At 44.2% G+C, this 18,059-nt stretch overlaps 1 long non-coding RNA gene across 1 annotated transcript in view; it reads right to left on the minus strand.

The window, feature by feature from the left end:
• The window catches only part of LOC139748943 (uncharacterized), a 352,276-nt gene extending 347,531 nt beyond the window's left edge, over positions 1-4,745 (minus strand). Inside the window, exon 1 of the long non-coding RNA XR_011712846.1 lies at positions 3,672-4,745. This is a non-coding gene — a long non-coding RNA (uncharacterized lncRNA). The remainder of the gene's footprint in view (positions 1-3,671) is intronic.
• Positions 4,746-18,059: the final 13,314 nt, after the last annotated feature.

Here is an 18,059-nt window from a genome sequence, read left to right on the forward strand (position 1 = left end):
TAGGGAAATGACTTAGAATATAGTCATGTTAATCACTAGGGAAATGACTTAGAATATAGCCATGTTAATCACTAGGTAAATGACTTAGAATATAGTCATGTTAATCACTAGGTAAATGACTTAGAATATAGTCATGTTAATCACTAGGGAAATGACTTAGAATATAACCATGTTAATCACTAGGTAAATGACTTAGAATATAGTCATGTTAATCACTAGGGAAATGACTTAGAATATAGTCATGTTAATCACTAGGGAAATGACTTAGAATATAGCCATGTTAATCACTAGGTAAATGACTTAGAATATAGTCATGTTAATCACTAGGGAAATGACTTAGAATATAGCCATGTTAATCACTAGGTAAATGACTTAGAATATAGCCATGTTAATCACTAGGTAAATGACTTAGAATATAGTCATGTTAATCACTAGGTAAATGACTTAGAATATAGTCATGTTAATCACTAGGGAAATGACTTAGAATATAGTCATGTTAATCACTAGGGAAATGACTTAGAATATAGCCATGTTAATCACTAGGTAAATGACTTAGAATATAGTCATGTTAATCACTAGGTAAATGACTTAGAATATAGTCATGTTAATCACTAGGGAAATGACTTAGAATATAGCCATGTTAATCACTAGGTAAATGACTTAGAATATAGCCATGTTAATCACTAGGTAAATGACTTAGAATATAGCCATGTTAATCACTAGGTAAATGACTTAGAATATAGCCATGTTAATCACTAGGTAAATGACTTAGAATATATCCATGTTAATCACTAGGTAAATGACTTAGAATATAGTCATGTTAATCACTAGGTAAATGACTTAGAATACAGCCATATTAATCCAATATTCTAACTTGATCTCTGTATGTTAACGACTTCCGTTCTCTATTGTAATATAATCCTAATGGCTTACTAATTGAAGGTACAACCAGATTAGCTCAGTCTTCTGACATACTTGGCCAGTGGTCTGCTAATTGTGGGTATAATTAGGATAATTCAGTGTCCCAACATGATATACAGCTGAGAACGAGATAATTGTGGCTGTAATAACGTAGCCGTTACAAGGCATGACGGGCCCAGCAAGGTGAGGACGAACTCAACCAGTCACGGGGATATTTACTTGACCCCAGCCACACACAACACCCACTCCCCCAACTGCTCACAACGTTAGCCCTCACCACATCTCTCTCTCTCTCTCTCTCTCTCTCTCTCTCTCTCTCTCTCTCTCTCTCTCTCTCTCTCTCTCTCTCTCGTCACTTCTAAGACTGTCGGTTGTTACAACAAGTTGTTACAACAGCAGTTCTTACCATCTCGCAGTGATCCCGTGCCTATACTCATCTCCACGCTGCTTCTATGACTCCTCATCGTTCTCTCATCGTTCATCCCTCACTGCTCTGTCTCTCTCCCCTCCCCCTCTCCATCATAATCTTCCACTCACATTAAACTTAAGTTTTTTGTTTTCTTTTTCTACTGGGCATTTTCATTCCTTCCCTCGTATTCGCCCTCGCTCTCTATGATTCTTATCAATCTTTCAACGGTCCCCCTCATTCTCCACCTCATTCCTCTCATTCATTCAGGACTCCCTCACGCCACTAACCGACCCTTCGATGTTCATCCTCACTCCACACATTCCTACCCTTATCCCGCACCATTTATCAACATTCTCTCACATTATCCCCGTCCTTCCACATTCATTTACAGTCACCTCACATTCTCCTCCGCCCTGAACGTTCCATCTCCTCATCTCTCTCCATTCCACAACATTCTTCCATATCCCTCCCCTTTCATCCTTCACCATCCTCCAACATTCCCCCCAACCTTAAACATTCTCCCTCACTCCCCTCAATAACCTCCGACATTCTTTCTCACTTCTATCAATAACCTCCAACATTTCCCTTCATTCCGCTCCATAACCTTTAACATTCTCCCTCACTCCTCTCAATATCTTCCAACATTCTCTCTCACTCCCCTCACTATCATCCAACATTCTCCCTCACTCCCCTCACTATCCCCCAACATTCCCCCTTCACCCCCAGCCATCCTTCAACACATGCACGCCTCCCTCACAAAAGTCGGACTCGCCGGCAAAAGTCGAGTGAACTGAAATCGTTCAAACTTTTACATGGGTTTTTGTTGCGATATCTTCCACCTTGCAAGACAAGACGAAAGTTACCGCATCCTCGGCTGTGATCAACTGCCACCCAATTCTCCAGGCCTGGGGCGCCCCTGGGAGTCACCGACCTAATAATACACACATGTTTCAGAACACAGACCATACCTCACTGAGGAGCTCTGAAGGTATTTCTTGATACACCTGTGTTCTGTGATGGCGAGTCGTGTTCTTATTGGTGAAATTTAATCTGGCGTTCGCCTATGATGAGGGATATATATATATATATAATATATATATATATATATATATATATATATATATATATATATATATATATATATATATATATATATATATTGCAGATACGCTACGCTGGTTCTACCAGACGAACTCCGCTCCCCACCGCGGTTCGGGGAGCGCTTGGGCCTCACTTGTGTAGAACACTAAATGTTCTTACATACTTTTACACTTGCCTCGGTCCTTCAAAAAAAGAAGTACAGCGAGGAGGAAGAGCCGTGTGTGAATACAGTAACAACAGCACACGATCGTACAAGGGTTCTGCTTTACTATGAAGTCTATCAGGTGTCAGGTATTGTTCCTTTCTTCGTGCCACTTTGGCCAACACGCAAAGTTCGCACCTCCTTAATGTACTCCCGGCCGTCAAACCTTCTGAACCTCCCAAACGGGTCCTCTGTTCCTAGGGCAACGTGTAAGCAAGTTCACATATCTCTACTTTCGTTGAGACTACGAGACAACATATCTTGTGGGTGACGTGTGAGGCTCTGGGACAAAAAGCGAGTGATTTAGGAGATAATGAGGCAAGGCAAGTGAACAGTCGAGTGAGTAACCTGACGCGTTTATGAGACGAGTGGAGTGAACGACATGAGGGATCTTCGGGGAAACAAAATGAGTGCAGAACACGAGGACTTGTGAGGCAATAACCTTAGATTAGATGTTGTGGGAATCACATTGTGGGCTATTAAGAAAAAAGAACCGTCGAGTGAATAACATGAGTATTACACATGACTCCTGGAGTTCATAACCTCTGGGAGTGAATGACCTGAGGGGCTACGAAACAATGACCGGAGTGAATATCCCACGGGTTACGAACAGTTTACGTGTATTTACGAAACAATGGTAACTTCATGTTGTCACATGCTTTTTAAATACATCCGTGCATGCGTGTGTGTCACACGGGTAACAGGAGGGTGTCACTGTGATATGCTCTTCTTCCTCGATGATAAGGTACAGATAACGACTTGAACTGCAACTCTGGCATGGCTGAGGCACCATATGAAAGGTTCGTCTACGTATTTTCTTCTTTTTTAACTTGGCTCTTAAGAACTCCACACACGAGAACCACAGCCATATATCCCCACCTCATCTCAAACAACTTACAACTACTGGTAGACAGACGCAACACTTGCGTAAAGGAAGGAAGAGGAAATTGCAACACTTGCATAAGAAGTAAGAAATGTTACGAGGTCAGGGAAGTGTGAGGGCCGTGTGGCCGTGCACTCGAGCCTTGCTTACCTTACCTGTGGCACGAGAGGCGACGGGGACCAGGTGATGCTGCTACTGCTGCTGCTTCATACGGCCGGACGGTCGACGTGGGTAACCTGTTACTGCTGGTGCCTCTCTAACAGCCTCCACCTCCGCCCCTCACCTCTCTCTCCCTCCGGGGCCTCAAACACATTCTCTCTCTCTCTCTCTCTCTCTCCTCTCTCCCCCCCTCTCTCTCTCTCTCTCCTCTACACTGACTTGGAAACATTTTGATGAGAAGAATTTCTTTTCATCAAATCCTCCTCACGGCCAACAAGACACCACCCGAAAGTTGGGTCATGTATCTCTGTTATCGTAGCCATTAGTGTAGCCACCGAAGCAACAGTTGGGGTGATGGAGTGAGACGTGAGCGGTGCGGGGCCGCGCCAACGTCTCTCCTGCACGTGTAGAGCTGGCTGGACGAGACGACCTCGTCAGGTGGTCTCCGTCTCTGACGAGTTGGAAGTATCCCCCCCACATCGCTGAGGCAGAGGTCACACCAGGAGATACGAGGGTGACTCCCGCAGGCGGCGCCGGCGGGGCGAGGGGCGGCGGTGAGCACGCCCCGAGGCCGCCGCCACAACGCCAGGTAGCGGGAGCGATGTCGTCCCCGACGGCGACGGATCCCGACGAGGCTAGCGAGGGTAGGGCGTGTGAGGGAGTACCAGAGGGGAGAAGCAGTGCGACCTGAGGTGAAGTTGGTAAGAGACTGACGGGTCGGAGTCGAGGGTGAGGAAGAGAGTGAGGGACAGGAAAGGTAGACGGAGAACACCCGGCGTGTGCACGCGTGTGCCCGCCACTGCTGGCCCACTGTCGCGTGTGTCTACCACTCTCCTTCCTCCTGGACTTGTTGCTCTGCTTCTGCGCCCTACACGCTCACCCATCGATCCGACACCCCCACCCCTGGCTCTCCCACATCCCTGCCAACCCTCCCCCTTATCGCCCTCACCCCGCTCCCACCCTCCTCCTCCCCACAGGCCACCGGCACCCCACCAAGCACCCCCTCTCTCACCTATTCAGGAAATAATGTAATTTTACGTGATAGCCTCTCTTCTGAGCCATTTATTTGATCGTCGTTCTTATAGCCGTATTTAAGCTAATAGAATATAACTGAGGCTTTGGCTTTACCGTCACGGCCACTACACTCCACCATACAAGGTACTGAATTCCAATCAATGGTGAGAGAAATACATTTTTCAGACGACTTGAGGACCACAAAACACGGAGAGTCTGGCATGCCCCGGGCGGCCCCACTGTGCACCAGATCACCACTACAATTTGATTTACCCCGCCTTCCCCCTTTGGTGAAAATAGGTTGAGGGGAGTGGGGTACCAAGGGTCACACCGGGGGGTAATGAACGCCTCAGTGCCACCCTGGGAGTCACCACAGGGTCACGCACGCTAACACTCGCCTCATTCACGTCTACGGCACAGTGTCACCCTGGGGGTCATACTGGATCCAGTGTCACCCCGGGGGACACACTGGATCTAGCGTCATCCTGGAGTCATACTGGATCCAATGTCACCCTGGGGGTCATACTGGATCCAATGTCACCCTGGGGGTCATGCTGGATCCAATGTCACCCTGGTGTCATACTGGATCCAGTGTCACCCTGGGGGGTCACACAAGATCCAGTGTCACCCTGGTGCTATACTGGATCCTGTGTCACCCTAATGGGCATACTAGATCGTGTCTTGTGGTCATACTGGATCCAGCGTCATACTAAGGGTTATACTGGGTCCAACGCCAACCTGAGTGTTATACTGGACCCAGTGGCACTCCGAGGGGCCATACTGGATCCAATGTCACCCTGGATCATACTAGATTCAGTGTCATCTTGGGAGTCATACTGGATTCAGTGTCACCCTGGGGGCTCATACTAGATCCATACAGAATTCAGCACCATCCTAAGCGTCATACTGGATCCACTATCACCCGTGGATCATGATGGATCCAGAGTAACCCGGGGTCATACTGGATTCAGTTTCACCCTTGAGGGTCATGCTAGATCCAGTGTTATCCAGGAGCTGTCGTAATGGACCGCTGGATTCTTAGGTCATACTAGATCTAGTGTCATCCTGAAGTCATACTGGATCTAGTGTCATCATCGTGTTCAACCTTGATCCACTGTCACAGTAAGAGTCATACTTAATGCTAGGGTCCATGCACACTATTGTATCACACTAGGGGCCGTAGTTGTTGCAGGTCATGCATGCTACTGGGTCAAAGTAGAGGTCATAGTTGATGCAGGAGGTCATGCATGCTACTGGGTCATACCAGGGGGTCATAATTGATGCAGGAGGTCATGCACGTAACGAGTCATACCAGAGGGCCATACACGAAGCAGGAGGTCATACATGCCACTGGGTCACCTACATGTTAATAAAACTGACTATACAGATGTACCTCACACATGTATGTGCTCATCCAGAGCGTGGAACTACCCAGCCCTACCTTAATGTTAAGCTTTTTTATGATAAGTTAACTAGTTCTTAACATAAGCTCCCAGCTCTGTAATATATCAAGTGCGTAGATTTATCTATATATTCATTTATTATACTTTGTCGCTGTCTCCCACGTTAGCGAGGTAGCGCAAGGAAACAGACGAAAGAATGGCCCAACCCACCCACAGACACGCCCACACACGCACATATACATACCTATACATTTCAACGTATACATACATATACATACACAGACATAAACACATACACACATGTACATATTCATACTTATTGCCTTCATCCAATCACGTCGCCACCGAACCACACATGAAGTAGCATTCCCCCTTCTGCGAGGTATGGCTAGGAAAAGACAAAAAAGGCCACATTCGTTCAAACTCAGTCGCGAGCTGTCATGTGTAATGCACCGAAACCACAGCTCCCTTTCCACATCCACAACCCACAAAACTTTCCATGGTTTACCCCAAAGCTTCACATACCCTGGCTCAATCCACTAACAGCACGGCCACTCCCGTATACCACATCGTTCCAATTCACTCTATTCCTTGCACGCCCTCACCCTCGTGTATGTTTAGGCCCCGATCACTCTATCCTTCCACCTCCAATTTTGTCTCCCGCTTCTCGTTCCCTCCACCTCTGACATATATATCCTCTTTGTCAATCTTTCCTCACTCATTCTCTCCATGATGACCAAACCATTTCAGCACACCCTCTTCTGCTTTCTCGACCAAACTCTTTTTATCACCATAAATCTCTCTTACCCTTTCATTACTTACTCGATCAAACCACCTCACACCACGTATTGTCCTAAAACATTTCATTTCCAACATATCCACCCTCCTCCGCACAACCCTATCTATAGCCCATGCCTAGCAACCATATAACATTGTTGGAACCACTACTCCTTCAAACCTAACCATTATTGCTCTCCGAGTTAACGTTTTCGTCTTCCTCACATTCTTCAACGCTCCCAGAACCTTCACCCACTACACCACCCTGTGACTCACTTCCGCTTCCACGGTTCCACCCGCTGCTAAATCCACTCCCAGATATCTACAACACTTCACTCCATCCAGGTTTTCTCCATTCAAACTTACCTCCTAATTAACTTGTCCCTCAACCCTACTGAACCTAATAACCTTGCCCCTATTCACATTTACTCTCAGCTTTCTTCTTTCACATACTTTACTAAACTCAGTCACCAGCTTCTGCAGTTTCTCACCCGAATCAGCCACCAGCGATGTATCATCAGCGAACAACTTCTGACTCACTTCCCAAGCCCTCTCATCCACAACAGACTGCATACTCTCCAAAACTCTTCCATACGCCTCCCTAACCACCCCATCCATAAACAAATCAAACAACCATGGAGACATCAAGCAACCCTGCCGCAAACCGACATTCATTGGAAACCAATCACTTTTCACTCTTTCTACTTGTACACATGCCTTACTTCCTTGGTAAAAACTTTTCTGTGCTTCTAGCAACTTACCGCCCACACCATATACTCTTAATACCTTCCACAAAGCATCTCTACCAATGTCATCATATGCCTTCTCCAGATCCATATATATATATATATATATTTTTTTTTTTTTTTATACTTTGTCGCTGTCTCCCGCGTTTGCGAGGTAGCGCAAGGAAACAGACGAAAGAAATGGCCCAACCCCCCCCCCCCATACACATGTATATACATACGTCCACACACGCAAATATACATACCTACACAGCTTTCCATGGTTTACCCCAGACGCTTCACATGCCTTGATTCAATCCACTGACAGCACGTCAACCCCGGTATACCACATCGCTCCAATTCACTCTATTCCTTGCCCTCCTTTCACCCTCCTGCATGTTCAGGCCCCGATCACACAAAATCTTTTTCACTCCATCTTTCCACCTCCAATTTGGTCTCCCTCTTCTCCTTGTTCCCTCCACCTCCGACACATATATCCTCTTGGTCAATCTTTCCTCACTCATCCTCTCCATGTGCCCAAACCACTTCAAAACACCCTCTTCTGCTCTCTCAACCACGCTCTTTTTATTTCCACACATCTCTCTTACCCTTACGTTACTTACTCGATCAAACCACCTCACACCACACATTGTCCTCAAACATCTCATTTCCAGCACATCCATCCTCCTGCGCACAACTCTATCCATAGCCCACGCCTCGCAACCATACAACATTGTTGGAACCACTATTCCTTCAAACATACCCATTTTTGCTTTCCGAGATAATGTTCTCGACTTCCACACATTCTTCAAGGCCCCCAGGATTTTCGCCCCCTCCCCCACCCTATGGTCCACTTCCGCTTCCATGGTTCCATCCGCTGCCAGATCCACTCCCAGATATCTAAAACACTTCACTTCCTCCAGTTTTTCTCCATTCAAACTCACCTCCCAATTGACTTGACCCTCAACCCTACTGTACCTAATAACCTTGCTCTTATTCACGTTTACTCTTAACTTTCTTCTTCCACACACTTTTCCAAACTCAGTCACCAGCTTCTGCAGTTTCTCACATGAATCAGCCACCAGCGCTGTATCATCAGCGAACAACAACTGACTCACTTCCCAAGCTCTCTCATCCCCAACAGACTTCATACTTGCCCCTCTTTCCAAAGACTCTTGCATTTACCTCCCTAACAACCCCATCCATAAACAAATTAAACAACCATGGAGACATCACACACCCCTGCCGCAAACCTACATTCACTGAGAACCAATCACTTTCCTCTCTTCCTACACGTACACATGCCTTACACCCTCGATAAAAACTTTTCACTGCTTCTAACAACTTTCCTCCCACACCATATATTCTTAATACCTTCCACAGAGCATCTCTATCAACTCTATCATATGCCTTCTCCAGATCCATAAATGCTACATACAAATCCATTTGCTTTTCTAAGTATTTCTCACATACATTCTTCAAAGCAAACACCTGATCCACACATCCTCTACCACTTCTGAAACCACACTGCTCTTCCCCAATCTGATGCTCTGTACATGCCTTCACCCTCTCAATCAATACCCTCCCATATAATTTACCAGGAATACTCAACAAACTTATACCTCTGTAATTTGAGCACTCACTCTTATCCCCTTTGCCTTTGTACAATGGCACTATGCACGCATTTTGCCAATCCTCAGGCACCTCACCATGAGTCATACATACATTAAATAACCTTACCAACCAGTCAACAATACAGTCACCCCCTTTTTTAATAAATTCCACTGCAATACCATCCAAAATGAAACGATAAGATCCCAAGTGCACTTTCGCGTAACAATCACATCATCAGGGGAGACAAAAGAGAGAAATATAAAAGTCAGTTGATATACAACGAAGAGATGTAGCTAGGACACCATTTGGTAAACATGCGAGGTGAATGCAAGAGTTGTGGAGATAGGGGCAAGTATACAGACTGTTGTGGATGAGAGGGCTTGGGAAGTGAATCAGTTGTTGTCCGCTGATAATACAGCGCTGGTGGCTAATTCGAGTGAGAAACTGCATTAGTTGGTGACTGTGTTTGGTAATGTGTGAAAGAAGAAAGTTGAGAGTAAACATGAATAAGAGCAAGATTATTAGGTTCAGTAGGGTTGAGAGACAAGTCTATTAGGAGGAAAGTTTGAATGGAGAAAAACTGGAGGAAGTGAAGTGTTTTAGATATCTGGGAGTGGATTTAGCAGCGGATGGAACTATGAAAGCGGAAGTGAGTCACAGGGTGGGGGAAGGGGCGAAGGTTCTGGGAGCGTTGAAGAATGTGTTGAAGGCGAGAAGGTTATCTCGGAGAGCAAAAATGGGTACGTTTGAAGGAACAGTAGTTCCAACTATGATATATGGGTGCGAGGCATGGGCTATAGATAGGGTTGTGCGGAGGAGGGTGGATGTACTGGAAATGAAATGTTTGAAGACAATATGTGGTGTGAGGTGGTTTGATCGAGTAAGTAATGAAAGGGTAAGAGAAATGTGTGGTAATAAAAGAGTATGGTTGACAGAGCAGAAGAGGGTGTTTTGAAATAGTTTGGTCACATGGAGAAAATGAGTGAGGAAAGATTGGCAAAGAGGATATATGTGTCAGAGGTGGAGGGAACGAGGAGAAGTGGGAGACCAAATTGGAGGTGGAAGGATGGAGTGAAAAAGATTTTGAGCGATAGGGGGCCTGAACATACAGGAGGGTGAATGGCGTGCAAGGAATAGAGTGAATCGGAACCGGGGTCGACGTGCTGTCAATGGATTGAACCAGGGCACGTGAAGCGTCTGGGGTAAACCATGGAAAGTTCTGTGAGGCCTGGATGTGGAAAGAGAGCTGTGGTTTCGGTGCATTATTACATGTCAGCTAGAAACTGAGTGTGAACGAATGTGGCCTTTGTTATCTTTTCCTAGCGCTAACTCGCGCGCGGCCGGTGGTGGTGGTGTTGTTGTGTGCTGGGGGGGGGGGGGGGGGGGGGGGGGGGGGGGGGGGGGGGGGGGGGGGGGGGGGGGCATTTCATGTGTGGCGGGGTGGCGACAGGAATGGATAAAGGCAGCAAGTATGAATGTGTACATGTGTTTAAACGTATATGTCTGTATGTGTATATATATATGTATACGTTGAAATGTATATGTATGTATATGTGCGTGTGTGGACGTGTATGTATATACATGTGTATGTGGGTGGGTTGGTTCATCCTTTGGTCTGTTTCCTTGCGCTACCTCGCTAACGCGGGAGACCCCGACTAAGTGTAATAAATAAATAAAGACATACACATATATACACATGAACATAATTCATACTGTCTGCCCTTATTCATTCCCGTCGCCACCCCGCCACACATGAAATAACAACCCCCTCCCCTTGCATGTGCGCGAGGTAGCGCTAGGAAAAGACAACAAAGGCCACATTCGTTCACACTCAGTCTCTAGCTGTCATGTATAATGCACCAAATATATATATATATATATATATATATATATATATATATATTCTTTCTTTCAAACTATTCGCCATTTCCCGCGTTAGCGAGGTAGCGTTAAGAACAGAGGACTGGGCCTTTGAGGGAACATCCTCACCTGGCCCCCTTCTCTGTTCCTTCTTTTGGAAAATAAGAAAAATAAAACGAGAGGGGGAGGATTTCCAGCCACCCGCTCCCTCCCCTTTTAGTCGCCTTCTACGACACGCAGGGAATACGTGGGAAGTATTCTTTCTCCCCTATCCCGAGGAATAATATATATATATATATATATATATATATATATATATATATATATATATATATATAAATATATATATATATATATATATATATATATATATATATATATACATCCGTGTTGCACAGTCACGTTCTGTAAAATGCTATCTGCTGGCTCTTTCTTTCTTTTCTTTGCTGACTCTTTCTTTTATGCATCTTCCAGTCATTTGCACTATTTGCCTGCAAAAATCGTCCAAATGCCTCTCTTCTCTTTCACTAACAATCTTACTTCTTCATCCCACCACTCACTACCCTTTCTAATCAACCCACCTCCCACTCTTCTCATGCCACAAGCATCTTTTGCGCAATCCATCACTGATTCAATGAATACATCCCATTCCTCCCCCACTCCCCTTACGTCATTTGCTCTCACCTTTTTCCATTCTGCACTCAGTCTCTCCTGGTACTTCCTCACGCAAGTTTCCTTCCCAAGCTCATTTACTCTCACCACTTTCTTCACCCCAACATTCTCTCTTCTTTTCTGAAAACCTCTACAAATCTTCACCTTCGCCTCCACAAGATAATGATCAGATATCCCTCCAGTTGCACCTCTCAGCGCATTAACATTCAAAAGTCTCTCTTTCGCGCGCCTATGAATTAACATGCAATCCAATAACGCTCTCTTCCCATCTCTCCTATTTACATACGTATACTTATGTATATTTCTCTTTCTAAACCAGGTGTTACCAATCACCAGTCCTTTTTCAGCACACAAATCTACAAGCTCTTCACCGTTTCCATTTACAACATTGAACAACCCATGTACACCAATTATTCCCTCAACTGCCACATTACTCACCTTTGCATTCATATCACCCATCACTATAACCCGGTATCGTGTATCAAAACTGTTAACACACTCACTCAGCTGCTCCCAAAACATTTGCCTCTCATGATCTTTCTTCTCATGCCCAGGTGCATAGGCCCCAATAATCACCCATCTCTCTCCATCCACTTTCAGTTTTACCCGTATCAATCTAGAGTTTACTTTCTTACACTATATCACATACTCCAATAACTCCTGTTTCAGGAGTAGTGCTACTCCTTCCTTTGCTCTTGTCCTCTCACCAACCCCTGACTTTACTCCCAAAACATTCCCAAACCACTCTTCTTCTTTACCCTTGAGCTCCTTACACTTAGAGACAAAACATCCAGGTTCCTTTCCTCAAACATATTACCTATCTCTCATTTTTTCTCATCTTGGTTACATCCACACACATTTAGACACCTCAATCTGAGCCTTCCCTGAGGATGAGCACTCCCCGCGTGACTTCTTCTGTTTTCCCTTTTAGAAAGTTAAAATAAATGGAGGGGAGGGTTTCTAGCCCCCCCCCCCCCCGCTCCTGTCCCCCTTAGTCGCCCTCTACGACACGCGGGGAATGCGTGGGAAGAATTCTTTTTGGACTATCCCCTATACTAGATCTATCATTGATAAATCACTTAAGTTAGCGAAGAAATCATTTCATAGAGTTGAATCCAAACCTCCTATTGACACCAAGAATCTTTTAGTTCTCCCTTTTGATAATAATTTTACTTTACTTCCCATGTTGCTTAAATCCTTTAATGTAAATGTTGCCTTCAGCAACAATAATACTATAAAGAATATCTTAATGAGGAACTCACCAGAAAATTCTCCTGGGTACATCTAATAAGTGCCATGAAGAAATTGTGACAAGTTTTATGTTGGGCAGACTGGTAAGGATCTTTGTGTTAGATTTCAGCAACATAAATATAGTATAAGAACAGGACAAGAATCAAATGCCTTGTTTAATCACGTTAAAAAACTACGATCATTGTATTGACCGGAGTAATGCCATCTTAGTTATTAACTCTAACTCCAGTACCACGAGAAATATTTTTGAATCTTCTACTATCAATTCACAAATTATTATAACCTTAATATCACTGAAGGTCTATACAAATTGGATAGCTTTATTGCTGATAAAATTTGTAAACAATTCTCCTTCTTGTCCACATTATAAGTTTATGATACGCTCGTTGTCTGTCTTGGACAATCATGTGTACCAAATGGCGTCCTAGCTACGTCTCTTCGTTGTTTATCAGCTGACATATTTCTTTCTTGTATTTCCCCTGATAATGTGATTATTACACGAAAGTGCACTTGAGAACTTGTGTTTTATTTCTCCCGTGGACTAATAGGAATATACTTGATCATGCGCAAAATTGTGATCCTTTCTAATATAAATATATATATATATATATAATATATATATATATATATATATATATATATATATATATATATATATATATATATATATATATATATATATATTTTTTTTTTTTTTTTTCCTTTGTCGCTGTCTCCCGCGTTTGCGAGGTAGCGCAAGGAAACAGACGAAAGAAATGGCCCAACCCACCCCCATACACATGTGTATACATACGTCCACACACGCAAATATACATACCTACACAGCTTTCCATGGTTTACCCCAGACGCTTCACATGCCCTGATTCAATCCACTGGCAGCACGTCAACCCCCGTATACCACATCGATCCAATTCACTCTATTCCTTGCCCTCCTTTCACCCTCCTGCATGTTCAGGCCCCGATCACACAAAATCTTTTTCACTCCATCTTTCCACCTCCAATATGGTCTCCCACTTCTCCTCGTTCCCTCCACCTCCGACACATATATCCTCTTGGTCAATCTTTCCTCACTTATTCTCTCCATGTGCCCAAACCATTTCAAAACACCCTCTTCTGCTCTCTCAACCACGCTCTTTTTATTTCCACACATCTCTCTTACCCTTACGTTACTTACTCGATCAAACCACCTCACACCACACATTGTCCTCAAACATCTCATTTCCAGCACATCCATCCTCCTGTGCACAACTCTATCCATAGCCCACGCCTCGCAACCATACAACATTGTTGGAACCACTATTCCTTCAAACATACCCATTTTTGCTTTCCGAGATAATGTTCTCGACTTCCACACATTCTTCAAGGCCCCCAGGATTTTCGCCCCCTCCCCCACCCTATGATCCACTTCCACTTCCATGGTTCCATCCGCTGCCAAATCCACTCCCAGATATCTAAAACACTTTACTTCCTCCAGTTTTTCTACATTCAAACTTACCTCCCAATTGACTTGACCCTCAACCCTACTGTACCTAATAACCTTGCTCTTATTCACATTTACTCTTAACTTTCTTCTTTCACACACTTTACCAAACTCAGTCACCAGCTTCTGCAGTTTCTCACATGAATCAGCCACCAGCGCTGTATCATCAGCGAACAACAACTGACTCACTTCCCAAGCTCTCTCATCCACAACAGACTTCATACTTGCCCCTCTTTCCAAAACTCTTGCATACACCTCCCTAACAACCCCATCCATAAACAAATTAAACAACCATGGAGACATCACACACCCCTGCCGCAAACCTACATTCACTGAGAACCAATCACTTTCCTCTCTTCCTACACGTACACATGCCTTACATCCTCGATAAAAACTTTTCACTGCTTCTAACAACTTGCCTCCCACACCATATATTCTTAATACCTTCCACAGAGCATCTCTATCAACTCTATCATATGCCTTCTCCAGATCCATAAATGCTACATACAAATCCATTTGCTTTTCTAAGTATTTCTCACATACATTCTTCACAGCAAACACCTGATCCACACATCCTCTACCACTTCTGAAACCACACTCCTCTTACCCAATCTGATGCTCTGTACATGCCTTCACCCTCTCAATCAATACCCTCCCATATAATTTACCAGGAATACTCAACAAACTTATACCTCTGAAATTTGAGCACTCACTCTTATCCCCTTTGCCTTTGTACAATGGCATTATGCACGCATTCCGCCAATCCTCAGGCACCTCACCATGAGTCATACATACATTAAATAACCTTACCAACCAGACAACAATAACAGTCCACCCCTTTTTTAATAAATTCCACTGCAATACCATCCAAAATGAAACCGATAAGATCCCAAGTGCACTTTCGCGTACTAAAAAACAATCACATCATCAGGTGACAAAAGAGAGAAATATAAAAGTCAGTTGATATACAACTAAGAGATGTAGCAGGAACACCATTTGTAATCATGCGAGGTGAATGCAAGAGTTGTGGAGAGATAGGGGCAAAGTATACAGACTGTTGTGGATGATAGGCGTGGGAATTAATCATTTGTTGTCCCATGATAATACAGCGCTGGTGGCTAATCGAGTGAAAACTGCTTTGTTGGTGACTGTGTTTGGTTAAGGAGTTAGAAAGAAAAAGTTGAGATAAAATGAATAAGAGCAAATATTAGGTTCAGTAGGGTAGAGAGACAATCTATTAGGAGGAAAGTTGAATGGAAAAACTGAGGAAGTGAAGTGTTTAAAGATATCTGGGAGTGGATTTAGCAGCGGATGGAACTATGAAAGCGGAAGTGAGTCCTTACAGGGTGGGGGAAGGGGCAAGTTTCTGGAGCGTTGAAGAATGTGTTGAAGGCGAGAAGGTTATCTCGGAGAGCAAAAATGTGTACGTGAAGGAACAGTAAGGTTCCAACTATGAATATATGGGTGCGAGCATGGGCTATAGATAGGGTTGTGCGAGCGAGGTGGATGTACTGGAAATGAAATGATTGAGAACAATATGTGGGTGTGAGGTGGTATGATCGAGTAGTAAATGAAAGGGAATGAGAAATGTGAGTTAATAAAAGAGGATGGATGACAGAGCAGAAGAGGGTGTTTTGAAATAGTTGGTCACATGAGAAAATGCAGTGGGGGGAAAAAGATGCAAAGAGGATATAGTGTCAGAGGTTGAGGAACGAGGTAGAAGTGGGAGACAAAAATTGGAGTGGAAGGATGGAGTAAAAAGATTTTTAGCGATAGGGAGGGGCCTGAACATACAGGAGGGTGGAATGCTGAAGGAATAGAGTAAAAATCGAACCGCCGGGTCCGACGGTGCTGTCCAAAATGATTGAACCAGGGGCAAAACGCTGGAAGCGTCTGGGGTAAACCATGGAAAGTTCTGTGAGGCCTGGATGAGGAAAGAGAGCTGTGGTTTCGGTCATTATAACATGCCAGCTAGAAACAGCGTGTGAACGAATGTGGCCATGGGGTTATCTTTTCCCTACGCTAACTCGCGCGCCGGCCGGTGGTGGTGGTGTTGTTGTGTGCTGGGGGGGGGGGGGGGGGGGGGGGGGGGGGGGGGGGGGGGTGGGGGGGGGGGGGGGCATTTCATGTGTGGCGGGGTGGCGAACAGGAATGGATATAAGGCGCAGAATGAATGTGTTACTGTGTTTAAACGTATATGTTGTATGTGTATATATAGATGTTATACGTTGAATGTATATGTATGTATATGTGCGTTGTGTGACGTGTAAGTATATTCATGTGGTAAAAGTGAGGGGTTGGGTTGGATCATCCTTTTGGGTTGTTTCCTTGCGCTACTCGCTAACGCGGGAGACCCGACTATAAGTGTAATAATAAATAAGACTACACATATATACACATGAACATAATTCATACTGTATGCCCCTTATTCATTCCCGTTGCCACCCGCCCCACATGAAATAACACACCCTCCCCTTGCATGTGCGCGAGGTAGCGCTAGGAAAAGACAACAAAGGCCACATTCGTTCACACTCTGTCTCTGGCTGTTATGTATAATGCACCAAGGGGTGGTGGCGGGGGGGGGGGGGGGGGGGGGGGGGGGGGACAAATTATATTATATATATATATATATATCTATTTATATAATATATATTCTTTCTTTCAACTATTCGCCATTTCCGCGTTAGCGGAGGTAAGCGTTAAGACAGAGGACTGGGCCTTTATGGGGAACCATCTCACCTGGCCCCTTATCTGTTCCTTCTTTTGGACAATAAGAAAAATAAAAGAGAGGGGAGGATTTCCAGCCACCCGGTCCCCCTTTAGTCGCCTTCTACGACACGAGGGAATACGTGGAAGTATTCTTTCTCCCTATCGAGGATAATTATATATATATATATATATATAATATTATATGTATCTATATTATATATTAATATATACTATATATATATATATAATATATATACTATATATATATACATCCGTGTTGCACAGTCAACGTTCTGTAAAATGCTATCTGCTGGCTCTTTCTTTCTTTTCTTTGCTGACTTTTCTTTTATGCCTCTTCCAGTCATTTGCCACTATTTGCTGCAAAAATCGTCCAAATGCCTCTCTTCCTCTTTCACTAAAATTTACTCTTCATCCACCACTCACTACCCTTTCTCAATCTACCCACCTCCACTTTCTCATGCCACAAGCATCTTTTGCTCAATCCATCATGATTCAATGCAATACATCCATTCCTCCACATCCTTACGTCATTTGCTCTCCACTTTTTCCATTCTGCACTCAGTTCTCTCCTTGGTACTATCCTCACGCACGTTTCCTACCCAAGCTCCCCCATTTACTCTACCACTTTTTGCACCCCCATACATTCTCTCTTCTTTTCTGAAACCTCTACAAATCTTCACTTCGCGTCACAAGATAATGATCAGATATCCTGTTGCACCTCTCAGGCATTAAAATTCAAAAGTCTCTCTTTCGCGCGCCTATGCATTAAACATGGCAACACTAACGCCTTTTCCAATTTCTTTTACATTCGTATTCTTATGTTATTTCTCTTTCTAAACCAGGTGTTACCAATCAACC

The sequence above is a fragment of the Panulirus ornatus genome, chromosome 6 (assembly GCF_036320965.1).
Source record: "Panulirus ornatus isolate Po-2019 chromosome 6, ASM3632096v1, whole genome shotgun sequence".
In the NCBI taxonomy this organism is placed as follows: Eukaryota; Metazoa; Arthropoda; class Malacostraca; order Decapoda; family Palinuridae; genus Panulirus; species Panulirus ornatus.